Source organism: Chelonoidis abingdonii, chromosome 13 (genome assembly GCF_003597395.2).
Source record: "Chelonoidis abingdonii isolate Lonesome George chromosome 13, CheloAbing_2.0, whole genome shotgun sequence".
NCBI classification, from domain to species: Eukaryota; Metazoa; Chordata; order Testudines; family Testudinidae; genus Chelonoidis; species Chelonoidis abingdonii.
Genome location: NC_133781.1, coordinates 23,092,746 through 23,099,857, shown reverse-complemented (window position 1 = coordinate 23,099,857; position 7,112 = coordinate 23,092,746).

Genomic DNA, 7,112 nt, shown 5'->3' with positions numbered 1-7,112 from the left:
GTGGGTGTGCTCTCGCTCTCAGCTCAAAGAAGGGCGTCTCACACTTGAAGGGAGGAGTTTGTTCCACTTTTCAGTTACATTGTTTTTAAAAGACAAAGCGTGTAAAGGAAATCAGGATGGTTTACGTGAGAGTAGAGCCTGAGCCACTGTGCTACCTTAAGCAAGACACCGTTCTCTTCCGGCTGCTAGTAAGATGCTTAGATTCTCCTATGTCCAAGTGCACCACTCTGTCCCCAGCTTGCTGGGTCAGCCAAGACATTATTGCGTGGGTATAAGTTTGTAACTTCTGTTTGGAGCGGGATGTTGACTTTAGGAAGGTTCCTGGCTAAAAGGGACTCTAAAATGCTCTTCTCACTGGTGCATGCAGTGCCCATGTGGTTATATGCATGACTAAAAGGCCAGGATTTGGCCAATGCTTCAAAAGGGAGACACATACATATTTTGAACCTTCCTGAATAAGGTCTGAAACATTAGGCCTATAGGCCATAGAAGAAAGTGAAGAGTATTGTGAAGTGATTATTATCCATGTGCACGTAATTTTGGGGAGTCAGGAGAGACATAGCTAATACTAAATTCTAGGGCCTGATTCGGATCTCACTAATGCTGGTTTCACGCCACTGATTTCAAGAAAGTTATTCCAGATTTATACTGATGCAAATGAGGACAAATCAGATTTCAAACAATAGCCTGTGGAAATGTGTACGGGAACATTTATCAAACCGTCAGTTTCCGAATGTTTGTTTCCCTCCTCACAAGAAATAACTTTAGCCTTTCTACAATGTGCAGTGTTTACTACTTCCTCTCTCCCCCCCTCCCCTTTTCAATTGAGTGACTGCACTCCTCAAATAATCAATATGTCAGTTAAAAACATGTCCCGGCGTGGCCATTGTACCACTCCTATTCAAAGGCCATGTCATTTAGACTTTCATTGGCAGCTATTTTGTCCCATTAAAAAGTTCAAGACAGCAATTTGTGAATCTTGCTCAGCCAAGTAGAACTGTGAAAAAAGGAGTTATTTTAAAAGTCAATTAATTGTGGTCTATTGGAGCTCTCTTCATTCATATTTTTTTCAAGCCTTGTCACTGGCTCACATCTGTCAGCACTGTGTTTCCCAGGCTGCTATCGGCTGCTGTTATGTTGTAAATAATGGGTTTATTCAGGCCCTTTATTGGACTTTGTGTGGTAGACACATTTGTATATCATTTTACGGTGTAACAATTCCATTTACATAAAATATAGGCAATTATGGGAGCGAGACCAAAGCACTGGGGGAAGGGAGGTGGAGCCACCATTAAAATAATAAAAGCTAATTGAAAAGAGGCAGATAATTTAGGTGAAAATGCCAACATGAGCGATTCAAGATGATTCAACAGAACTTTAGGGAAGAGACTTGGTCGATGGTGTGTACGTACATTAAACACTTAAAATTTTCCCATTTAGTAAAAGTTTTTGTATTTTTCAATGAGTTATTGTCACATTTTTCATTTCAAAAATCAAACGGTTTTAATGAAGGTAGAGAGAGAGATCGATCCTCCACAAAGTACAGCCATCTTTCAGCATTTGGATGTAACTAGCTTCGTGGTATTACTTTTCCCAGGCTTAACCCTGCAAACCTGGGCTTGTCCTTGTGATTGCAGTGGGACTCCTTGCCTAAAGCCCTGTATGTGGAAGGTAAAAACAGAAAACTTTTGCTAGATTATCCTGACTGCATTGAATAGACTGAAAATGACTAGAAGAGGTTGCAGATTTTTGGGTGGCATGGTACAATTCCTGCAAAATATCCTTCCTCATTCCTGTAACTTTGTGATAATAATTCACTGTCACATGATACTGATATACAGGCATTTTAGCTGTCCTTAATCTAGAAATTCTAGCAAGATGGAAGGTATGTAAATTCTTGTTCTATAAGAAAGAGGGGTGCCATACTGAAGTTGCTTGTGGACTATCAAAATATTTTTCCAAGTTTTACTTGCTTTGGTGATAAGGGGAACTACTTGCTGAAGTGTCAGTGGGATTATGTGCTGATAACATAGCATAGGTATCCCTACAGGATACAATTGATTCCATCTTAAAGTCTTGTTCCTACCCTTTGTAGGGTGCATTAATCTGAAGTATGTGGTGGCTTTTTTATTTTTTTTAAACAAAAGTACAGAATTAATAAATCACTTATCTACTTTGATACCAAGGTCGTCACTATAGTATTGTAAGTGCATTTTTCCCTAACAAGTTTTGGATGGTCTGATTCAGCTCCCTTGTACTCAGTGGAAGCTTTGACATTGACTTCAGTGAAATGAGAATTGGAGTAGGGGGAAGAGAGAGAAATAAAAATACTTATTAAACCGTCATTGTCTTCTGAGTTTGAATGTGCCAAGTCTCAGCCCAGAATGAACTTGTATGAGCAGATTTTAAAACCCAGCACCTAGGAGTTCTGAATGAAAATGCTGAGAGAGTGTTAATGACATTAGAGTAGAAGCATTTTAGCTCTTCTAGATCTCAGTTGGGTGAGATGAAGATCCTGAATTTGCCAAATTCTGCAAGGTTTGTAGCCTTGTCACATTTAGCCCCGTTCAGCTGTAGCACTTGAAAATGCTGCATTGAGGTAGGTAAGATGGGGAAAGTGATGCATGGAGAAGTCAAGGGCCAGATTTTAAAGGGACCTACCTCCCACTGATTAACTTGAGTCACTGGCAGAGCTAAGAATAAAATTCAGGTCTCCGAACTCTTTGCCTTGGGCTCTATCCCTTGGACCTGGCGGAATTAAACAGCCAGAAAATGATAGATATCAAAGGTACTAAATGGGCATCTCTTGAAATATCCAGGTGTTACAGTTACTGTGCAGATAGTGCTGTGATCCTTTCCCTCTAGCTGAGAGACACATTGACAACCTTGAGCTACGGTCTAAAAAGTACCAGAGCTTATTAAGTGGTTTGATTCTAAAAGAAAAATTTAGAAGTGTAGAAAGTGGGAGTTAGTTAAACCTATGAGGAAGTGAGTAAACCTGTATTCATGTAACTGGTCACAATCCCCTGGAACTGAAATGTTAAAAATCGACACTTGTTTTGAAACAGTGCGTGAAAAGGTCCGGCTGGCATTCAAAAAAGACCCCCTGCTCTCTGAAGGAGCCAAATTTCACCTTGATGTAAGCAGGCACAAATCCAGTGAGGTCAACAAGCTAATCTTGGCCCTGCAGTCTATTCATGAGCTTGTTACTGGATGGTGTTGGTCCAGCCATTCAAAAACTCATTACAGATTCTTAAGGCTGTTTTTCTCTTTAATGAATCGAAGGAAATGTTCTGTCCCTCTTGGTTCTGAATCTACAGAGCAGGCTCAAGTCCTGGAAAGAACAAATGTTTAACTGCATAAAGAACATTGCTGCTTTATGAAATGTTCCTGATCAGACAGGTTATAGAGCCAGCTTCACTCCTTTCTTGGAACAGTTTAAAAGATTGATTTGCAATTGTGGGGAGGAAAATGCAGAACACACGTTCTGTGAATAAACAAAATCCACTGGTTGAAATGTAGGAACAGTAAAGAAAAAATCTTGCTTTGTTTTCACTGGCTGTGGTGAGAAGAATGCTTTACAGTTATATTGGATCTGCACTAGGGCACAAGACCCAAATTTACTAATGCGACTGATTTTGGGTGTTTCCGTTTTTGAGTATCTGACTGACTGGAAATGGCTTAAGTCCTCTGAAATCAGGTCCTTAAATGTGTTAAAAGGTGGGTGCACAAAATCATGAATCACTCTTGAAACCATAGGCTGGACTAACTGGTTTACTTCTTCCCGGTGTGAATGTTACCCACACAATGGGGTAGCCTGAAATCTGTAAACTGACTTTTTTTCTTTCAGTGGAGGAGAATTTGCTGTCTGAAATGGGAGGAGCTGCTCTCCATGGAGGGCTCAGTCTCTGAATTTGGGGACAGCTTTACTTGTAGGCAATGGGTCTAATTCACCTGGATAATGAGGGAGGATAAAATGCTACCCATATGGATTTTGTGGTCAGTTATTCATGCTACACAAGTGTACATGGCTACACAAGGTGCAATAGGGGTGTCCCAACCTGGCGTGAGCTATCTTGAGGGACTGATGGGAAGGAGGCAGCCACTGAGCATTCATGTGCCATGGTCTTCCTGTCCTGGGGTGGATGAGGAAAAGGGCCACCTCTGCATGCCCAGCCAGTTATTCAACGTATCACCCATGGCCCGTAGCACTTGCTGCCTTCTGTTTGCCCCTTTTTTACTGCTATGATTAATTCTAAGGGCCCAGTTCTTCAAGATGCTGTGTGCACCAGGCACCCATAGAAATCAATAGGGTGCGCATCGCCCCCCAGAATCGGCCCCTGTCCGTGAAAAAAACATGAGCTCAGATACTGTAATATTGTTTCAAAGGAGGAGATATAAAGCTACCACTGTCTGATCTTATGTGGGATCAGATGCTTGGCTGCTTGGACCTCAGACCTTTATGAACATTCTAGACTTTTGAAATGAACTTGTACGTGCGTTATTTATAGGTTGGGCGTTCTTTTTGTTTTTCTAAAGCTGCTGCATGTTTTCCTTTATGGAAAAGTCCTGTAGAATGTCATGGAAAATACCTTTCCTAGAGGCTTTTTTTTTTTTTAATCATCTTTGAGACTTGCATGGAGCGTGATGCCCTTTCTGTGCCATTCTAGAGCCTGGATCAACACACTCACAGAAAGGATAGATGCGGCTTTAGAATAATTTTTGTAAGATCTTATTGCTTATTTCCCTATTAGGACTTTTCAGCAAGGGTTTCAGTATATCTGCTAGTTGGGGAATTTGCAGAGGAATAGATTTTACATGCATGGCCTTTCCATTGCCAGCTTCTTACAGCTGACCTTGAATCTATGTATTAAGCATAACTTCTGGCCAGCTCTTCACCTATGGTGTCATATAGCTCCTTCATTCTTGACCTACCTTGATTTCTTTCATTTTTCGTTGCTTGTCTGTGTCAAGTGCATTATGGCTTTGACACACAATTAGTCTCTGCCTCGTCTTTTCCAAATAGAGCAAACACACACATTGTGGGTGAACTGAGGTTGCACTGAATGACCTGTATAATGAAGTTGTGGGCATTACAAACTGCTTGCATAATTTGCTTTGTCTAGGTCTGTTCAACCTCTTACTGTCAGGATGACTATAAGGGGCCCATGAACGCATTCACTGGCTCCTATTATGCATGGGGTAATCCAGCTAAATCCCATTACCTTTTAGTCTAGTATAGCTTCAGAACAGATGTTATGAATCAATATAATCCTTCAGAAACTGGGTGAGGTATGAAGTTAAGGAAAGAAACCATCTCTGCCACGCTCTGAAATGAATCCGTGCCCAGGAAATCTTGTGGGCTGCCATTCTAGCTTCCCAGATTGGCTCCTTAGAAACAAGGTGCCAAAATCCAAATGTCCTGACCTGATCACAACCACTTGACTCATTTACTTGAACAATGCCTGTCTACCTTGTTGTGCCAATGAAACTGAATATATGTGGTCTGACTTATTGTAGTGTTGTTTTTTTTTTTAACTGGCCCTTTTATACAAAGTGAAATATTGGGGATATCACCCATCTGTTACACATGATGCCGCATCAAAAGCTGATCTTGCTGTTGAAACGCTTGGTCCTGGTGTAAGCACGTGCAAGTATTGATTTCAGGCTTACTATACCAGGGCTATTCCAGTGCTGGCTGAGGCATCGCTCGTTACAATGGATACAGGATACTTAGCAAGTGTATGGGCAGTTAACGCTTCTAGCTGTGAGGTTCCCTCTTTTCTAAGTTCTTTGCCTTTGAGAATCTTTGGTTTTGCACCTGGATCTAATTGGTACTAGAGCTGTTCCAAACAAGGTGTAATGTTTATATAAAAAAAAAAAAATTGAAAATTTCAAAATAACTTGGCATTCTGCATGTTTTGTTTCTAGTGTGAAATTCTTCAGTGTTTGTATCCCCTCCCATTTCTTCCGCCGTTTTGCCACAGAAAAAGAGAATGGGGGAAGGAAAAACCCACCCTCATTTTTAATTTTTTGCGGGGAAGAAGGGAAAGAATTTTTTTATTTAAAATATTTTAACTCTAAATTTCCCAAAAGGCCTTTTTTTTTTTTCTCTCCAAACAACATATTAATTTGAAAAATGTCAGCCAAGTCTACCTGTTCCTTTGACTAGTCTTGACTTTTGGGAGCTCTCGTAATGCAGTGAAATGTGTGTAGAGTGTAGCACGATTGGAATAGGAACACAGTCACCATGCACCATCTCTTGTGTTGTTCATTATTCTGTCAGCCTGTGGGTGGTTCAGGTTGCTAAATTCAAGATTGGTGAGGCACTGCACAACACCATTCCTGAGCCAGGATGGGTAAGGAATGGTGTCCCTAGCCTCTGTTTGTCAGAGGGTGGAGATGGATGGCAGGAGAGAGATGACTTGATCGTTACCTGTTAGGTTCACTCTCTCTGGGGCACCTGGCATTGACCACTGTTGGTAGGCAGGATATTGGGCTGGACGAACCTTTGGTCTGACCCAGTATGGCCATTCTTCTTCTGTTCTTCTTAACTATATATTATATATCTGATATGCATGCATTTATATGTACATAACTTGTACCCAGCTTAATTTCATAGTGGATCATTTGTATTTGAAAACATCTAACACTCAGTAAAACATTGTGTAGCTATGACCAGTTCTTCTGAAAGACTAAGTTACTAAAGGAGCGTTGATCTATGATCAAGCTTTATGAAAACAAAATATTTTATTTTCCAGGTAATGTTGCTAAGATATAGCAAAGGGCCTTTGTACTCATAGGTAAAACAAATACACAATCATGTATACGATCAACATGTACAATTTTGTTCCCAAATATACAAAGCAGTCAAATACAGTACATAGGTGATCAGCAAACACAATGTTTGAAAGTGCAAAGTACAGCTGGGAAACATGGACTGCACTTTAAAAAACCAACCAATCACCACTAACCCTTTTAGACAAGCCCCCTCCTACAAATGATATTCAGTGAGCATGGACTTTCAGAAGAGCAGAGTGAGTGCTGACTCGGGGATGTACCAACTGTCTCTGAAACTTAAGTTCCTCAAAACTTTTTGCTGAGCAAAGTTC